Genomic DNA, 20127 nt, shown 5'->3' on the forward strand with positions numbered 1-20127 from the left:
AAAAAAATCACAGGATATTAAAATAAATGTACCAAGTCTAAGTGTTAGTCCTTTCAAGAATTCAAGGTTTGTTTAATGTTTGAGACTCAATTAGTGTGAATTTAGTGAATTAACAGACTACAATGAAGGATCAGTAGAGGAGGATATGGCAAGTTGCTCAGTGGGCATGAAGTTAGTTATACAAGATGAGTAAGTTTCAGAGATCTGCTATAGAGCATGGTACCTATTGTTAATAATAAGGTATGGTACACTTAAAAAAAATTTAAGAGAGTAGATCTCATGTTAACTGTTCTCACCACAAAATGAAGAGACACAAGAAAACTTTTGGAGGTAATGAATATGTTTATTACCTCGATTGTGATGATGGTGACACAAGTGTATACATATGTCCAAACTCATAAAATTGTATATATTAATTATGTGCAGTTTTCTGTATATCAACTATACATCAATAAAGCTGTTAAGAAAAAAGGATATATTACATAGTCCTCTCAAGAGGCACATACACACAAAACCTGGGAAATTTAATACCCATTTTTGATTAAAAACTTTCAGTAATTTAGAAATAAAAGAAAACTCCCTTAACCTAATAAGGGATCTATATAAAAAAACATGCAGGGGCGCCTGGGTGGCGCAGTCGGTTGAGCGTCCGACTTCAGCCAGGTTACGATCTCCCGGTCCGTGAGTTCGAGCCCCCCGTCGGGCTCTGGGCTGATGGCTCAGAGCCTGGAGCCTGTTTCCGACTCTGTGTCTCCCTCTCTCTCTGCCCCTCCCCCGTTCATGCTCTGTCTCTCTCTGTCCCAAAAATAAATAAACGTTGAAAAAAAAATATTAAAAAAACATGCAGCTAGTAGCGTAAGGATAGACATATATTGCTTCTATTGGATAGAGAGCCCATAAAGATATCCACACATACATCATCAATTGATTTTCATGATCTGAGATAAAACAATCAGGAAAGAGGAGTCTTTCCAATAAATGATGCTGGAAAACAATAGACATCCACATACAAAACAATGAACACATTCCATATTTTATGTCATCTATAAAACTTAATTATAAATGTATCATAAACCAATAAGTAAGCACTAATATTATAAAATTTCTGGGAGAAAATACAAAAGAAAATCATTGCCATCTTGAGTAAGTAAAAAATTTCTTAAATATGACACTGAAAGAATGAGCCATAAAAAAATTTAAAACCCTAAATTGTAAATTTAGACTTCTAAATTTAAGAAGTCAGACACGAAGACTCTCTACTGTATGATTTCATTATAACAGCCTAGAAAAGGCAACATTTAGTGACAAAAGCAGATCAGTGTCTTACAGGAGCTGGGGCTGGGGGAAGAATAATGAGTGCAAACGGGAATGTTTTTGAGGTGATAAAGTTCTATAACCTGATTGCAATGATGATAACACAATTGTATACATTTGTCAAATGGGAGGTACAGGCTTCCAGGTATGGAATGAATAAGTCATGGGGATGAAGCACAACATAAGGAATATAGTCAATTGTATCATAATAGCATGGTATGGTGACAGATGGTAGCTACACTGGTGAGCACAGCATAATGCACAGAGTTGTTGAATCACTATGTTGTACACATGAAACTATTGTAACATTGTGTGTCAAATATATAGCAATTAAAGAAATGTAAGGCAAAAGTATTGAAATGTATACTTAAAAAAGATTAATTTTCTTGCATCTAAAATACAGACAATTCTTTTTAAAAAGATAATTGTAAGTAAGATACTTTAATAAAATAAGAATATAGAAAAGTATATTAGTATTTCTTGGATACCTCTAAAATTTTGTAAACCTTGAAAACTATAATCTGACCTCAGGTTCTACCTTTTGAGTTCCAAGTAAAGCCATTTGTTTTGTTTGCTTTGTTAGAATGAAATATGGAATTAAAGAAATATCAAGGGGGAACAGAAAACAATTAATGAGCCATTCACACAATGAACATCCACTTCATAGGAAAGAAAATAAGCTCACACCATAAAAAAGAAGGAAATCCAGCCATTTGCAACAAATGGATGGACCTTGAGGATGTTACGCTAAGTGAGATAAGTAAGACAAAGAAAGACAAGTACCATATGATCTCACATGTGGAATCTAAAGAAACCAAACTCATAGGAACAGAGATCAGATTAGTGGTTGCCAGAGTTGAGGAGTAGGATTGGTGAATGTGGTCAAAAGTACAAACTTCCAGTTATAAAATAAATAAGTCCTGAGGATGTGTAATGTATAACATGGTGACTCTAGTTAACAATACTGTATTATATATTTGAAAGTTGCTGAGGGAGTAGATCTTAAAAGTTGTCATCATAGAAAAACAATTTTGTAACCATGTGAAGTGATGGATATTAACTAAACTTACTGTGATCATTTTGCAATATATAAATATATCAAATAATTATGTTGCACACATAGAACTTATACAATGCTATGTATGTCAATTATACCTCAATAAAACTGGAAGGGGAAAAAAAAGAAAACAGTCTCAGAGAATTTAAGCCACTTTTGTGGGAAAGCCAAACTGAAGGTAGCAGAGGTGATAACATGGCTCAGCCTAAGGTTTCTAGAACTGAGCTGGTGTTCTTTCTCTTCATCATGCTGTCTTCACATGACCAAGACGTCCAAAAAGAAGATGAGGCAATAAGAACGTTCAAAACTGAGTTTTCTTTATTTGAGGGCTTAGGTGGGGGGAACGAAATACTTCAAGCACACAAGCAATGTAGGACATTAAAATCAGACAGAATTGGAGTAAGACCTCTCGTCAGTAATTTACCCACAGACAACCTTCAGAGAGGTAAATCTCTCTATAAGTCAGTTCCTCTCCTGAAATAACAATGTATTTCTTACAAGGATATTATGATGTTTAGAGGTATGATAGGTATAGCTTAGTGTACCATCTTAACAAGTAGTTAAGTCTACTGTATAGTTTTGCACACTTAGTGAAATGGGAGTGTTCTCTGTTAAAATAAATTTAAGGAAGTGAGTTAAATAGTTTTCTTCACATCAGCATTTCTTAGACCCTTCAATATACATTTTTAACCTCCAAGAAGGGAAACATGCATAAATTATTTCTTGTATTTTCTCATAACTAAATCATGTTTCCACACTACACGAATTTCAAGACTCTGCCTTTTAAAAAGGCACATGTCTTTCCTAATGTGTTGTCCAATGTTTTCTGGCCTGTTCCTCTTGAGCATTTAAACAAGTAAAGCATGGGCTTTATGGTCAAATTTCTGCCACATCACTTCCTAGCCACATAACTTGGGCCCAGTATAATGCTCAGTTTCCTCATCTGTAAAATGAAGATAATAGCCTAACGTAAAGGGCCACTGTAGAGATTAAATGAGTTCGTAAATGTTAAGCATTTGGCACAGTGCCCAGCACATCATAAGTACTCCATAATTGTTAGTTATCACCCACCTTTGGTGTCTGGAGTTAGGAAGAAGGCTGCAGTTCAAAGTAGCCACAAAGAGAAATTGAACTGATTAGTGCTGCTCAAATAAGCAATGACTCTTCCCCTGAATACGTAGGTATCTGCTGGTTGACCGCACTCCACTTGTTGCATGCTCAGGGTGTGCCTGGACAGGAGACCCAGAACATTCACAACTACCTTAGGCATGAAGAAAAAATTTTATGCCTGCGGGGCTACCTGGCTACCTTCTAGCCAGGATGTGACCTCCATGATCTCTGTGATGACATGATATTATTGGATAGAGTTTGCTTTCTAGTTAACTGGAAGGAGTGCAGAGGAGGGCAACCAAGTTAATAAAAGGTTTGGAAATGAAACCCTATGAGAGCAGATGAAAAACCTGGGCATGTTCAGTCTAGAGAACAGGCAAATCAGCAGCATAGGTACACCATGTCATGGAGAAGACAGATTCATTATTCTTGGCTATGGATGAGGTTACCACGGATGACATGGGGTTTAGATTTGCCCTGAAACATTTTGGAGAAAATGAATACACTCCACAATGAAGTATAAGACAATATAGGGGATGCCTAGGATGACTATTAAATTATTTTCAAGAGGAATGTGTTTAGGACCACAGTAATTGACCAACTGGTCTCTTGGAGTAAATCAAAGACAAAGAAACCAACCAAACAAGAATGGAAAAGATTGTCTAGATGTAGTAGGCAAGTTTCTTTGGTTGTAAACAACACTTCAACTGGCCGATTTTTTTTGCAGAAGAGGATTTTAATAGGACATGAGTTTCTCAAAGTACTGAGTTTGAAAGAAGATAGCAATTGAGGCAGCTCTTAGAGGTCCAGACAGCAGGAATCAATGAACAATCTCCTCAGATGTCAGTAAATTCAAGATTCAAAGTCCCAAAGAAAATGTGGTTGGTTTAGTCCAGTGATATGTCCACGCTTTGCTTACACTAGAACAGAGACTTTGATTGACAATTATACCAAAAGACGGGTAAGAAAGTATGTTACCAAAAGAAGGTAAAATAAATGCTAGGTAGAAAAACAAAACAAAAAAAGCCTATTCCATTCTGTGAATTCATATGAAATGTTATAACTATCATTTATTGAGTACTTAATATAAAATGTGAGAACAATGAGTCTTAGAGGGGTTTTAAAAGGAACTCATGTAGGGTCACAGAGCTAATAATCAGTGGAGAAGAAACTCAAATTATAAATTAATACAACATAGTGCTTTCCTGTTCATCCTTTTCATAATCTCTGTTATCACTGACACTCCTTAAAGCAACTTTAGCCCCAGTCACCAACAAAAAAGAGTCATTATGACCCTCTTTCATTCTAAGGCATTATGATCCAACACAAGACTGAAAGCTCTTGTTCCTTATCATGTACCTGTCATTACCATACAGGCCCCAAATTTGGAGGACCTGGGAAGGGAAATCTGGGGGTCAATTCCCTTACAATTGGCAAGGTTTGGATTTGAGGATTTTAGAATAAAGGATTATTGGAAACAACCCTTCCAGCATCAGAACTCTCCTTATCCTCCTAAGGATCTTGAAAAGTACCTTGAAGCACCACATCAAGCTATCACACATAGACCAATTATTTCAAAAGGAGTGGTATAAAGCGAGGTTTCTCTCTATATTGTCCCATACAACCAGACTGTAACTCTCTGGTGGGTAGGAACCATGCTTCTTTATAGCCACTACAAACAGTGGGCATTTAATTATGTGGATAAAAACAAATATAGTGAAGATAGGATTATGATGACTTTGGCTTTACCAGTTTTAGAACTAGGTTAAACCTCCCACTTTTGTGGCCTATAATCTTAAAAGATCAGATTCTATGCAACCAAATCAGAGTTGTGAAAAGTTAAAAAAAAAAAATCATTATGTATGTGGAGTCAAGAAATATTACAGTGTTATTGAACTTCAGCATTAGAAAGATTGAAAAAAGGAAAAGCTGTCCAGTCCAGTTTAATGGTTAGATCACAGCCTTTGGAATTAACCGGATCTGGGCTCAAATCCCAGCTCATCTACACCTTTTGCAAATGACCTTCTAAACTTCAGTTCCTTTGCTAGAAATACAAGGGCTATCAATTTTGTAGAGAAGACTAAATGAGATTATGTGTGTAGAGGCCTTAGCTTGGTCCTTCCCATCAGTAAGGCTGAGCAAATATTAGTCATTATTTCAATACATCCATATGTATCTTTTTACTCCTGCTACAATTGTGTGCCTGGGGCCTGGAGTAGGGTGGGCTGGACTTGATTTGAAAGTTACTGAATAGGTGCGCCTGGGTGGCTCAGTCGGTTAAGCGTCCGACTTCGGCTCAGGTCACGATCTTGCAGTATGTGAGTTCGAGCCCCGCGTCGGGCTCTGTGCTGACTGCTCAGAGCCTGGAGCCTGTTTCAGATTCTGTGTCTCCTTCTCTCTCTGACCCTCCCCCGTTCATGCTCTGTCTCTCTCTGTCTCAAAAATAAACGTTAAAAAAATTTAAAAAAAAAAAAAAAAAGAAAGTTACTGAATAGTCTTAGAGGTTTTAGGCTAAAATTCTCATACATAATATCATAATTTCTGAAACGACTTCAGAGCTACTCTAGTTAATATCTTATATATGCTTATTGTTGTCACTGAAAATTATGTCTAATAATTTTTCACTTTTTATATCTGAGCAATTTTATTGCAATGTAATTCAATACGCTTTTATTCATTAGCTTTTCTGGGCCAAGCACAGCAATAGGAACTAGAAATAAACCTTTAAGTTGCTGTGAATCCAGAAGTAACAATAAGCTGCAAACAGCATGAAAAAAATATATCAAATATTAGAAGAAAAGTTACCCTGTAACTAAATTATGCAGAGATTAATAAAATGAAAAAAAAGACAACAGGTATGAAAAACAGTCCTAGAAAATTTTTTATGTATTATGTTACAATATACACCAAATATATAAGTTAAATTCCAGAAGAAAATACAGCAAATGGACAAAAAGCTAACATAAAAACCTGCAGAACTTTGATCTGAACCATAGGAAGATTTAGAATTTAGAATTTTGGATTTAAAAAGTTTGTAAAGTATGTGGCAACATTAATGAAATGACAACTGGGTCAATATTTTCAATTTCAAAGGAAAAGAAAAATTCCACAAGCCTCACGTAGGTAAATAAAAACCAGTTTCTTAGGAAAGGAAAACTTTCCAGTTATCATTGTCTTTATCCTGACATCAATAAATCCCTAAATTTGTACTCATTCCTACTGTTTCTAAATTATAAAATCAATAGCAAGACTATTCTTGGGGATATAAGGATCAAGAAAGACAAGAAATCATTTATCCTTTCTGATATTTTTAATTGAAAATACATACTAGCTGACCTAGAGATTCATAAAAAGAACAAAGTCAAAAAATATTTAGTAAGCTTAATGTAAATGTCAAAAGTAAGCTTTGAAAGTTAAATAAATTATTCGATCATTATAAAAATCAGGGCAGTAAGTCAACTGAGTAGGGAAAAAGAGGAAATCAAACAACACTACATTTTTATTTTATGCAGGGACATTAATAGTTTTAAATAAAGAGTTTTTAAAAGATATAAAATATTAACGCATGATGAGCTCGCATTCAAACCAAAGGAAAAAGGGATTACTCAACTTCTGGTTCAGACTACCAGCTAACTAGGGGCGCCTGGGTGGCTCAGTCTGTTAAGTGTCCGACTCTTGATTTTCACTCATGTCATGATCTCATGGTTGGGGAGATAGATCTCCTAAGTCCAGTTCTGCACAGACAGCGCAGAGCCTGCTTGGGATCTTCTCTCTCTCTCCCTCTTTCTCTGCCCCTCCCCTACTTGCATGCTCTTTCTCTCAAAAACAAACTTAAAAAAAAAAAAAAAAAAAAAAGACTACCAGGTAACTAAAGAGAGAAAATATAAAGTCAAATTACCACAACATACAGCAACCAAAATGAATCTCAGATAGACTAAAGATTAAAATGCAAAAAATAAAATAATTATACTAGAATGAAATCTAAGTGGCTATATGGTCTTAGGAGAGAAAAGCTTTTCAATGCGTTATATCAAAGACCAAAATATAAATGAAAAGGCTGATAAGTGTGACTATAAAAATCTTTTTTATTTTTTTGTACTTAAAAGAAACTCCATGTAAAAAATTGAAAGACAATAAACCAGGGGAAATTATTTGCAGAGCAAATGCCAGAGGTTAGTGGATTTAACATATAGAAATTTTACTAATAAATAAGAAAATGACAAATATCTCAAAACACACACACATTCACAAAGGGTATACTTGAGCAATTGACAAAAAGAAATACAAACACTTAGTAAATATAGAAAAAAAATTCCAATCTGATAATATTTAAAAGCACAGTAAATAAAAGTATGTTGACCTGTGCAAAGTGAAAACAATAAATGAGGAAATTTTAATGGTGTTTATTTTAAAAACTCAGGGCACAAAACAGATACTCAGCAAATATGTGCTGAATATTTTTCCCCCAACACCTTTATTTCTCAAATTCTTCTCTGAAAATAAGTGTCAATTTGACACTGTGCAGGACATGAAGATCAAAATATTGCTTCATTATTTCATTCTACTATTAATGGTTGGTTGCTTCTCTTCTTTGCTTGGTTCTCTTAACATGGAAAACCTATAATCACGTTGATACTTTAAAATATGATTCATTGCAACTCCATTGTAACTAAAACTGTACACCCTTAAAAGTCAATATAATTAGAAAATTAGTTTGTGGGTATAAGTTACACCTTTACAATTATGCCCTGACTTGACTGGTTTAGGACAACCCAAATTGTGTTATATGTCTGTGTGTTTTCCTTTTAAAAATTTCATTTGGTAAAGACAACTCAAAATGTTTTGCATATATTTTAATTCCCTTTTCAGGAAGAAGAGGGGGGGAAATGCCCATTCCAGACTCCACCCTGCCCCTGCAAGCCCCCAGGCCATGGATGCAAAATTTTAAGAAATTTACCATCTTCACTTTGGATTAATCTCTAGTCAGATTAATTAATTCCTCCCTTGAAAGATCCCAGGAACTCCAGCCTAGCCTTGGTTCCTAGCCAATTGGAGGATACTGGGAAGGCAGGGTCAGAACCAAGATTAACCTAGTGAAACAGATATACTCTGATGTAGGCTCAGAAAAAAGTAGGCTCAGTTGTCCTTCGGATCACTTGAAAGTGACTAGGCTTCTCTAAAAATCCTATAAACCTAAGGCATCTGAATCCTGTGTATGCAAGACCCACTTATTTCTAGATTCAATACTCAGAGGATTGGATGAGATCATAATGCCTTTAGAAAGTGAAAGGAAGAGTTGAAGATTAGTAAATACGTTAGTTTTAGAATAGGCTGGAATGAAACGAGAAAACGTTCGAACAGACTCAGTGGGCAGCAAGTAAAAGTCTATTATAACAAACCTATGAATTTGACAAATAATTTCATGAAAGGGTAGTTTTATGATGATGGATATATTGCTGGAAATAATGTTCACAGAGAAACATTATTGGAGAAAAGGGAATCAATGTCAGGAATAAGTTGTAAATTAGGGGAAAAATCGTTGAAGGGAAAGAGAGATTTCAACTTCAGACAGCTCTCCCATTTTATTATTCCTAATGCCAGCCCCAGATCTTTCCTTTTCAGGCATGGGGGATGGAGGGAAGTGCAATGTTTTGTTTTGGTGGATTGTTTGAGATTTATTATTGTTGCTGTTGTTGTTTTTGTTGTTATTTATTATTATTATTATTCTTTCCTTGTGGGGATGGTTAGAGGTTAGAATGTTTGATGTGGGAAAAGGGAAAGAAAGTTGAAAAGTTCTTACTAGCTAATGGCAGGATGTCAGGTCTGTTAAGCTGTATGTTGCAATAAGTTTTTTAGCCTTTCTCCCCAGTGCCAACTGTCAACAATTAGTTAACTTTATTATACAGACTAGCAGGCGCATGGAGGGAGACTAATAAAAATATTTTTTGAGTTTATTATGGAGAAAACATTCCAATTACTTTCCGAAAAGTACTGTTATCATAGACCAATGTCTGTCAGGTCATATAAACAGCTTTACTCTAAAGAACGTTTTCTTCTAAAGCAATCTATTGTCATGGAACTTTATTTATCTGCAAAACCAGAGACTTATCAGTGAAGAATATAAGAATGTGAAGCTTGTGATGTGTTATCCAGAAGAAATAATTAAAAAGATGTCTTCAGGGGTGCCTGGGTGTCTCAGTCAGTAGTGTCCGACTTTGGCTTAGGTCATGATCTCATGGTTAGTGAGTTCAAGCCTCCTGTAGGGCTCTGTGCTGACAGCTTGGAGCCTGGAGCCTGCTTTGAGTCCTGTGTCTCCCTCTCTCTGCCCCTTCCCCACTAACACTCTGTCTGTCTGTCTCTCTCTCTTTCTCTCTCTTTTTCAAAAATAAACATTAAGAAGAAATTTTTTTAAAGATGTCTTCAAATGTGTCTAAAAATAAGGTTAGTTTTAATAGAATAAAAGCAAATTGTACAAATCAATAATTTATAAGCATTTTTGTTTTTAATCACTCGAAACTATCTAAAGCTTGGAAGAAAAAAACAATTTTAAGACCTATGCTGATTTTATTAAATATTTATTCAGGCTTATAAAACATCTTTTGTATATAACACACACACACATACATCCAGTCTAATGGCTGTTCTTGAGGATTCAAGAATGTAAAAATTCCTATAAGTCATTTACCAAATAGTGGGATCAATATCAACTTTCCTTTTTAAATTAGTTTTTAAATGTTTTATGTTATTTTTTGAGAGACAGAGACAGAGCACGAGCAGGAGAGGGGCACAGAGAGAGAGGGAGACACAGAACCCGAAGCAGCCTCCAGGCTCTGAGCGGTCAGCATAGAGCCTGAGGTGGGGCTCGAACCCACGAATGCAAGATCATGACCTGAGCCAAAGTCAGATGCTCAACCGATTGAGCCACCCAGGTGCCCCGCAGTTATCAGTTTTCTGATTTCTTTCAGTTGGGTCTATTTTTTGTTCTTTTCTTTTTTCAGTAGTGCTGCTACCTGCTGAGGAATCCAAGATAGCCATTTCAGTAATGGAAAAAGCCTAACAGTGACATATCAATTAATAAATCTCAGGAGAATTTCCTCATTGTGCCTCAGAGGTATATTCCTTTACTCTAATATAATAAACCAATTGTACTGGACCACATCTACCCATTGGCTTTACTCAGTGGTTATAATGCTTTTGACACAATAATTTTTATTAATTTAACATGTTTTGATCTTTGAGGCACTAAGGCAATAAGGCAATGGCAACTGAACATAAATTCCAATAAAAACATCTTTTAGTAAAGAAATCAAAGATAACAGTGTACTTCAATAGATAACACTATTCCATCCATAGAAAGGAAGAATTTCTGTTTTCTGAGGGATTTTTGAGGCACATTTCTTGTGGGTTAGCCACTAGAGGGCATCATGATGCTATACACTTTAAAAATACTTTGACTATTGATTACTCTTGAATTGATTACTTTCAAAAGACTGTCCTTCGTGCTCACACTTCTCATTTAAATGGATAAAATGCAGTGGTAAAAAAACAAACTCCTCTTTCTTCCATTAAATCTTAAGAACATTTGGCAGAACTGGAGAAGAACCAAAGCTCTATATTACCAAATCCAGTGGATTACAACTGAAAGAATTCATCTGAGAAAAGAGTGGATGTGGCCGACAGAAAATGGAACACTTCACTAGGATTCTTGAAAGTAAGTAAAAGTCTTAAAAATTTATTCCTTGTTTCACCGTGTTTTCATCATAAGCATTATAAACCAAGAACCAACATTCAAATAATTGCTACTCTGGAGATAGTCATGCTCAAAGTTCAACTTGTATTTCTCATAAAATGTAACATGGTGACTGCTACTTCTTCATATAAGATCTTTGGATGTTAGCCAATAGTTCATCTTTAACCTTCCAGTTTGAGAGAAATGGTTGAGTGTTGTTAGAAGTTGGGCTTGAGTTCAGTTGATATCTGGCTTCTTTGATTTCTTTCACATAAGTTTCATGAAAACATTTGGCTAAAGATGGTCAGGCTACAGGCTACATTGCCTTTTTTGTGATGATTGAATAGCCTTAACTTTAACAGGGACTGCAACAAATTACTTTACCTAATATTTCTCAAGAAACGTGAGCTAATGCTGCTTTAACTATGTTTTATTTGCTTATTTCTTTAATTAATAAGCTTTATTTTTTTAGAGGGGTTTGTGGTTCACAGCAAATTTGAGTAGAAAATACAGAGAGTTCTCATATCCCCTGTACAACCTCCCACACATGTACAACCTCCACAACTAGCAACATCCTGTACCACAGTAGTACATTTGTTACAACTGATAAAACTACACTGACACATCATTACTCCCAAAGTCCATAGTTTACATTACAGTTCACTTTTGGTGAAACAATGAGTTTGACAAATGTTTAATGGCATGTATCCACCATTGTAATATCACACAGAATATTTTCACTGCTCTAAAATTTTTTTTATGCTCTGCCTATTCATCCCTCCCCTCTCACTCCTAATCCCTAACCCTTGGCAACCACTGATCTTTTTACTGTCTTTAAAGTTTGCCTTTTCTAGGACATCACATATTTGGAATGATATAGTATGCAGCCTTTTCAGACTATTTTCTTTCACTTAAGTAATATGCATTTTAGTTTCCCCATGTCCTTTCATGGCTTCACAGCTCACTTCTTTTTAGTGCTGAATAACAGTCCATTGCCTGGATGTACTATAATTTGTCTATCTGTTCACCTCCCAAAGAACAAAGTTGGTTGCTTCCAAATTTTGTCAATTATGAATAAAGTTGTTATAAACATTTGTATGCAGATTTTTGTGCAGACATAAGCGTTCAATTCATTTGGGTATTTTGTTTTGCTTTTAGCCAATCTGAGCTCTTTGAGCCATGCTTCCTTACAGTAGCTAATGCTTGGCCATTTCGGTTCTGTTGACTCATAAAAAGCCACGTGGCATTAGAACTGGAAGAGAATTTGGTTGGCTAATCCAATCACTCATTCTATACTTCAGAAAATTCAGGCACACATGGGAACTCATTGTTATTCTATTCTTTTTTAAAAGCCAAATATTCCTTGGTTCTGTTTTTTGTTTTGCCTTGAGATGTTTTAAAAATATGGCCACATTACTTTTTAAAAAGTTTTATTTATTTCTTGAGAGAGAGAGAGAGAGAGCATAAGAGCAAGGGAGGAGCACAGAGAGAGGGAGAGAGAGAATCTTGAGCAGGCTCTGCACTACCAGCACAGAGCCTGACATGGGGCTCAAACTCCTGAACCACGAGATCACGACCTGAGCCAAAATCAAGAGTCAGCTGTTTAACTGACTGAGCCACTGAAGCACCCCAGCCACATTACTTTTTGAATGATTAGTAAATCTTAAAGATCTCTTGTCCCTTGGGTTCAGTCTCAGATTTTACCATTAGCTTTTTCAGAAAAAAAATATAAACATAAAAAAAATACAGCAAATAACTTTTGAAATGCAAAGCTTGGAATGGGAATGGGCATGGGGAAGAAACACTATTTTAACAGTAAGCATTTCGGTTAAAAGGTAGGCCCAAGTTGATGGCTCTTCTTCAATGCTGCTGCAGACCATTCTCATCCTATTAACTGTTCAACTGGCCACCAGCCTCCCAGTCCCCAAACAACCCTCACAGCAGGGTACTGGCCTCCAATCTGGAAAATCAGACAGATTAGTGTAACTGGATGCTAAATGAGAACTCTCCTGTTATCTCCCTTTCAGCAGAGGTCCCAAAGCTGATAGTCCTAGGTGACAACTATGCCCACCTTCTTTTTTTTTTTTTTAATGTTTATTTATTATTTTGAAAGAGAGAGAGACAGTATGAGAAGGGGAGGGGCAGAGAGAGGGAGACACAGAATCTGAAGCAGGCTCTAGGCTCCGAGCCATCAGCACAGAACCCGATGCAGGGTTTAAACTCCCAGACCACAAGATCATGACCTGAGCTGAAGTTGGATGCCTAACTGACCAAGCCACCCAGGTGCCTCTCACCTCAACAGAACTTGCCAAAGAAGTGGCTCTTACCTCAGCCTGATCAGAAAAGGGTTTCTTTGAAGGTCATTTTTGGAGGAGAGTAGGGTGTGTCCCTAAATTCACGATGAACAAAGATCCACTTGTAGAGAGTGTGGGTCTTGTCAGGAAGGGATGCTGACATTTTACCAACTCACACACCTCCTAGGTCAGAGAGATTCACGAGAGAGCCTGGTTGGTTACAGAGTTCTTGGGAAAACTTGGCCTGCATTTCCCGGAATATGGAGACAAGTATCCATTCTTACCTGGTAGAGTTTAAAAAATAGAAAAAGACTGTGTGGGTGCCCTGTCAGTTGGAAAAGCTGGGCTGGCATGGCAAGCAATCAGCCAGAGGGCCATCCCCTGCTCTAGGAATGGTAGTGTTGGATCTCCTCTGGGGAAGAGAGGAGTGGTCTCATCAAGAACCCACAAAAGCACCTGCATTAGTCAGCACAAGTGCTCGCAAAATATTAGGAAGAACTGAAGGAGCAAGCCTCTCAGAATAATTTGTAGCATGATACAGAACTGACTAACTGGGGGAGCTAGCACTTCTGAGGTCACCACTCAAGCTAGAAGTAAAATCCTTATCTACCACTACTTTTCTACATACAAGAATATGGAGATGGACACGGGAGCACTGCTGCAGGAAAGCTTCATGTTTCCACCATATTGACTTATTAGAAACCAGAGTCCAAAGCCTAAGATGATCCCCACATCATTCCTGACTTCCAAATTTGGTAAGTAAATCCAATGGATAGAAATCAAGGAAGCTACCTGCAAAGGAGTCTGGAAAGTATAGTTTTTATGTGTCCAACCCCTCCTACTAGAAGCAATGTAGGAGGAAGTTGATGGGCCCACCCAGAGTACCCAAGACAGTACCCTATGAAAGAAATAACCCATAATTGGGCTCCTGACTCACAGAGAGCCTCATTGCCAGATTGCAACAGCAATGGCCAAGTAAGATATTTTTTTCTCTTTATCTCACCTCATGTTTTTCTCTCTCTTCTTTATCTTGGAGGAGTCAGAAGCAGAACCTAGCTGGGAGTAGGAGACAAGGTGAAGAAATAGTAAAGAGGCCATTTGTCTACTTACTTGCATTGCAGGTTTCTGAGACTGGGTTTGATGTGAGTGATGTGGAGAGGGAAAAGCTTTGAATTGGTATGAAATAAAAGCTTTAACATTAGATAAAGTCTAAATTTTTAATTGCTAAAACCATGACTGTTCATTAATATCAGAAGGTGGTGACCTTAGTAAGTTCATCAGCTAGGAGAGCATGGGCATTGACCAATCAGGATGCACACTAGCTATAAATAACTGCTATAACTTTGTTAGGCACTCTTCAGGCTGAACTTTGGCCCCGGGCTGAAAGTACCCTGAACTGGAGAGGGATCTTCCAAAGATACTGTTTCAGGGAAAGAAAGAAGGATACCTACAGAACAGACGGGAAAGTTAGGTGTGAGGAAAATACAGTGCTGTTTCCTACTTGTATAATATCACGTTCAGCTAATTTGATCAGCTGGTTACAATAGATTTTTCCACTTGCTGGTCACCTTATTGCTCTATAATAGTCATTCATGGCTGGAGTTTAACAAAGAGGTACCAGATTTTCCTTCTTGATTCTGAGCATAAAGAGTTGGGTTAATGTATGTCCCCTGGGCTCATTTGCCATGTAGCTCATCCCTCTTTCTATCCTTCCAAATGAACAACCCATTCAACAGAAAGTCTGTCTGGGTATCTCAGACATTGCAGGGATCCAAGCACAGAGAGAATGTCATGATGTCTATCTCAATCCTAATATTGTCTCTTAGATACAAGAGCTGGAACTTGGCAGAGATGAATGGTGAATGGTTGTAAGAACAGAATATAGAGATATCTGGGATTTCAATATGTGAAACTTTCACAGGCCTCAGACACATTTTCCCAAAGGCAACAACTCATCCTTATATCCATTCTGTGAAGCCTGGCATTTTAATCTAGTGATCTCTCTGTAAAATATAACTAAGGACCATTCCTTCTGAAAACTTTGGGATTTTTGTTGTTGTTGTTGTTGTTAGTATGTAATGCAGTAAAACCTTGGTTTGTGAGCATAATTCATTCCAGAAACATGCTTGTAATCCAAAGCACTTGTATATCAGAGTGAATTTCAAGAAGCTTTGGCTCAGTTGTGATCCTGTGACATTTAGTGTCATGTACTACTCATATTGCAAGACACTGCTCATTTATCAAGTTAAAATTTATTAGAAATATTTGCTCATCTTGCTGAACACTCGCAAAACAAGTTACTTGCAATCCAAGGGTTTACTGGACATGTAATTTTTGAGTTAGCACCATGCACTAGCAGTATATGAAAAATCAATAAACTCTCAAAAGCCTCAGATTGATTAAACAAAGTAATTAAGTGTGCTTTAGAAGATGGCCAATTCCATTTGTCATTTTAAACCTTCACTGAATTAAGGGACATTATCTCAGGAAACATTAGATTTGGGGGTTCTCCCTGTGGCTGTGTTATTTCTATACTACCAGATCCTAGTGATTTTCATAGATAGTGGGTCACTTTGAAAAACCAGTGTATAGTGTGGTATCATTGGTCCAAATTGATTCTATTCTCTGAATAAAGTGACGTATCTGCCATCTACATTGCAGGGATCCATGCACAGAGAGAATGTCATGATGACTAATGTCTGGCTGTTGCCGCTCTCCAGTTACTGCTATTGTAGGGTAAGAAGGGAAAGGGACAACACTCATTTATTAAGAATTCTGAAAGTACCTGGTTTTGATGTAGATTTCAAATAAATCTTCTAAAATCCGCGTTTAGAAAAGTTTGAAAAAGAATTCTGTGTAACTGTGTCTTCCCCCTGTATTTATAGCTTTACCTTCACCAAAAACATTCTGCTCATGGTAAAGTCGATCTTATATTGTATGGCTCTTATTTTCTTTAAAGTTATTCTTTGTTTTTCATCACAAAACCAAAGATTTAGCTGCTTCTTTTGTCATTGAGTTGGCTTTCTTCCAAATTCTGACCCACTTTTTTAGTTTGTTTATTTTATTAAGCAGAATGGATATATTAGCGAGCATTTCCTTTCAGGAAGAATAGCCTAAAAGAAATTAGTGGGATCAGGCACCAATATTCAAGAAGACAAATGAGACAATAACCAAAATTCATCTTCAGGTTGATTCCCAGTTAAATTATGATTGTAATGTTGACAAAATCCATTCTCATTCTTAGTATAAGCTGGGGTTTCCTGACTTAGACCTGAATGCACATGTGAAATTATATTCAGCAAACACTGTGTCTGTGGTGACTTTAAACATCATGGTCATCTGAACTAGCTCATGCATAATTATGCCCCATCACAGGGTTTTTTAAGCCTTAATTCTTGCCTTGTGCTCATCATCAGAACAGACAAGCTTCTATTGTTCCAATTTCTTCTAAGTAGAAATAAAAGACTCAGGTGTGGAGGCCAGGAAAGAGATTTTCGTCTCAGAAACAGTGAGGTTCTTGCCTGAGGCAAGATGTTTGAAATGTGCCATATAAAACTTCTTTTTCTGTTCCCAAATAGGCTTCATATGCCAGTTTAGATGGAAGTGGAGCACTGTTAAAATTAAAGACAGTTTGCCTTTCAACACAACAGATGAGGAGCTGACTCATCCCGCACCCTAACCAGTCTCTCTCTTTCCTTCTCTTTCTCTCTCCCCCAGAAAACCTGGCTTTGAGACGGATTTTCCATGGCGAGAGTTACAGAGCTGCACCCAGGACTTGTCATGGCTCCTCTGGTCCCACAACAGATAGGTGGACTGGAGATCAGAGAACTCAAAAGAGATGAGAATAGCAACAAGACTGACTCAAGTTGGGATGACTCCAACAGATCAAGGCACAGCAGCGTGACAGTTAGATTTAAGACCCATGATGCCACTACGGGAAATCAGCAGTTTGAATGTTGCCCAGACCCTGGATGGGTCCCAGGGCAATGCCCAGAAACTGGGTCTTTATTCCTTCGTGCGTGCAGTGTCGTTTGTGAAAGCTCTGCCCACAAAGCCATCAGATGGTAACAATTTTCAGTCACTTCCAACACGAGATGGTTTTGAACTTTAATATGCAACTTAATTATGACTGCAAACACTTTGTTAAGCAAACAAACTTCAAACCCTTCTTAAAAAAAAATAGCTCTTCTCTGGTCATTTTGTCTTGTACAAAGGCTTTAAAAATAAAACTGTGTGGAGAACTAGGGAATCCAGGGATGAAAAAAATAAAATAAAATAAAAAGCACTGAGCAAAATTAAATGACTCTAATGTAATCACCACTTGAGTCCTGAGTATTTGAAGGTTTTCTTTCAAACCAAACTCTAGAAAATTCAGTATCATATATTTCATTTCCACTTTTTAACCATTTGACTTCAGCCCCGGAATTACTGATATTTTTAAAGAAGATAAGAAAGATTTTTTTACTTGTTCAAATTTCCCTTAGCTTCCTAACCTCCTCCTTCCTGATTCTGCAATAGCTCAGGCATTGGAGGTTTCTCCTGTGCCCTGTCTCGTTACTCCCTTTTGAATGTTCTCACAGTTAACTTTTCTTTTGCCTTTCTCAGTCATTGTTCAAGAACTGGGATCATTACATAGCAAAGAAAAATCCATGGATATCCCCTTTGCAGAACAAAACCAGGGAATGAAGGAGATTTGCAGTGTGAGAGGGTTGTGGGATTGACAGACCCTGAAGTAACTCACCTAAGGACACTACACCCTTTGCATCTCCAGATTCTACAGAAGTCTGTGTTCCTCCTGTCTTTATGTCACAATTCTCCCATAGTTAATGCCTCTGCTGTTTTCTCAGTCCTTCTGCAGTTTTCGATAAGCTTCTTGAGCATTTTTTTTTCATTCTGCTTCAGAGAGAGGTTGAGACATAGACACTAGATCTCTGATTTCTACTTGTATCAATCAGTAAGTTTAAGAAAGTAAAGAGACAGTAGGTGTGTTCTCCAGATCTATAAAACACCGGGCTTCCCTTACAGAAGGGGAAAGTTATTAAGAAGAAACTAATGCTACTCCCACTTAAGAATCACCTAAGATATCACCTAAAATTCATGTTCAGTGAACAGCCCTTCTCTCCCTGGTTTTCACTTCCAAAAAAATAAATTGCTTCATCCCTTGTGAAAGTGAGAAAAGGTTGAAGCCAAAATATTGCCACTAATCAAGCACATAAGAAGACCACTCTCTCTGCAGAAAGCCCATCTGGGCTTAGCGTGTCCAACCTCAATTTTGTGACAGATACTTTTTGTTGCCTACTAAACTGCTACCCTTCCCTGGGCCTTCTTCCCCCCAACAGGGAAATGCAAAATATGTTGGGAGTTCATGGAAAACGTTCTTTATTGATAGCAAGAGACACACAAAAGGAAACAAACTGTTTGCTGCCTTTGGATCTTACTATCTGCATTTGAGAGTGGGCATAATGGCAGCCATCTTGCGGCCATGAGGAAATTCAGCTTAAAGACAATCCAATATCTTATAGAGGAGAAATGGAGAGAACCTAGGACCTTGATGATATCATTTGAACACTACATTAATCAAAGCTGGAACCACTAAACTTCCAAATACCTTGTTATGTGAGATACAGATGTTCCTTATTACTCATCATTTTTAGTTGAGTTTTTAAAGTTTATATAACCAAAAGTATTCTGACATTGACAGTTGGACTATACCTCTGAAAGCAGAGAAACGTATAAAATTATTTCCCTATAAACCTTATTGGCAAACATTCTTATTTTAAATTTTGAGTGCAACATACCTTGATATGTGATCATTAAATGCCACTGTGCATGATCTCTGATAACATGTCTTAATCCTGGTCAACCAGTGGATCTTCTTTGACTCTTCTGATCTGGATTGATTGAAAACAAGTGTAGATTCATTTAAACACTTTAAGAATGTTGTACTAAAACCATTATTTTATCAGCCTTTATAACAATAGCAATTTGGGGACCATTATCCTGAGCTTGGAGATATTCCTCCTCTCTTATTCACCATTTACATTACCTCTTCAACAAGTCAACACAGAAACAAAACCAAATTTTTACTGTGACTGTGATAAGTTTAAAATGCAATAACTTGTTCCCTATGCCAAAAGGAGGCCCCAGGACAATTATTCACATCAGTAATATGGCAATATGAGAATTCCAATAAGCTCTCCATCACTTACTTAAGCTTTGAAGGGAATTAAACAGTCAGCCTCAAACACAGTTTTACAATGAAACTCAGATAAGCCCCAAGTTCTGACTGTTCTTGTAGAATTTCTTTTTAATCAGAGCCCAAGGCTTTGGTCCTCAGCCTGCTCCTTTAGTCCACAGAGTAGAAGTTCTATCATAGGCTCTGAGCCCATTTTGGGAGGGAGGCCTGGTGAGAGGGTGCCTTGAGCTGAGGCCATGAGGGGATTCCTTCCTTCCTAATTGAGGTACCTTGACCAGACAAGGGTAGACATCTTGTTCCATCTGACAACCTAATAATGAGAGTGAAAAGGGACTGTCTTCAGGCGCTTCTCACCTAAAGCCTGTTTGAATTCAGGTTGCTGGTTGGAGAAATCTCAGGGGCATTTAAAAAAAAAAGCCACTATGTT

General features: G+C 37.2%; 1 long non-coding RNA gene and 1 other non-coding gene across 2 annotated transcripts in view; both read right to left on the reverse strand.

Annotated features, from left to right (window-relative positions):
- LOC123608791 overlaps window positions 1-19396 on the reverse strand; it is a 281964-nt gene extending 262568 nt beyond the window's left edge. The window contains exon 1 of the long non-coding RNA XR_006717442.1: window positions 19303-19396. This is a non-coding gene — a long non-coding RNA (uncharacterized LOC123608791). The remainder of the gene's footprint in view (window positions 1-19302) is intronic.
- Window positions 10329-10412, reverse strand: TRNAQ-UUG. Its single transcript has one exon. It is a non-coding gene; the product is annotated as a tRNA-Gln (tRNA).
- Window positions 19397-20127: the final 731 nt, after the last annotated feature.

Source organism: Leopardus geoffroyi, chromosome B2 (genome assembly GCF_018350155.1).
Source record: "Leopardus geoffroyi isolate Oge1 chromosome B2, O.geoffroyi_Oge1_pat1.0, whole genome shotgun sequence".
Taxonomy (NCBI): domain Eukaryota; kingdom Metazoa; phylum Chordata; class Mammalia; order Carnivora; family Felidae; genus Leopardus; species Leopardus geoffroyi.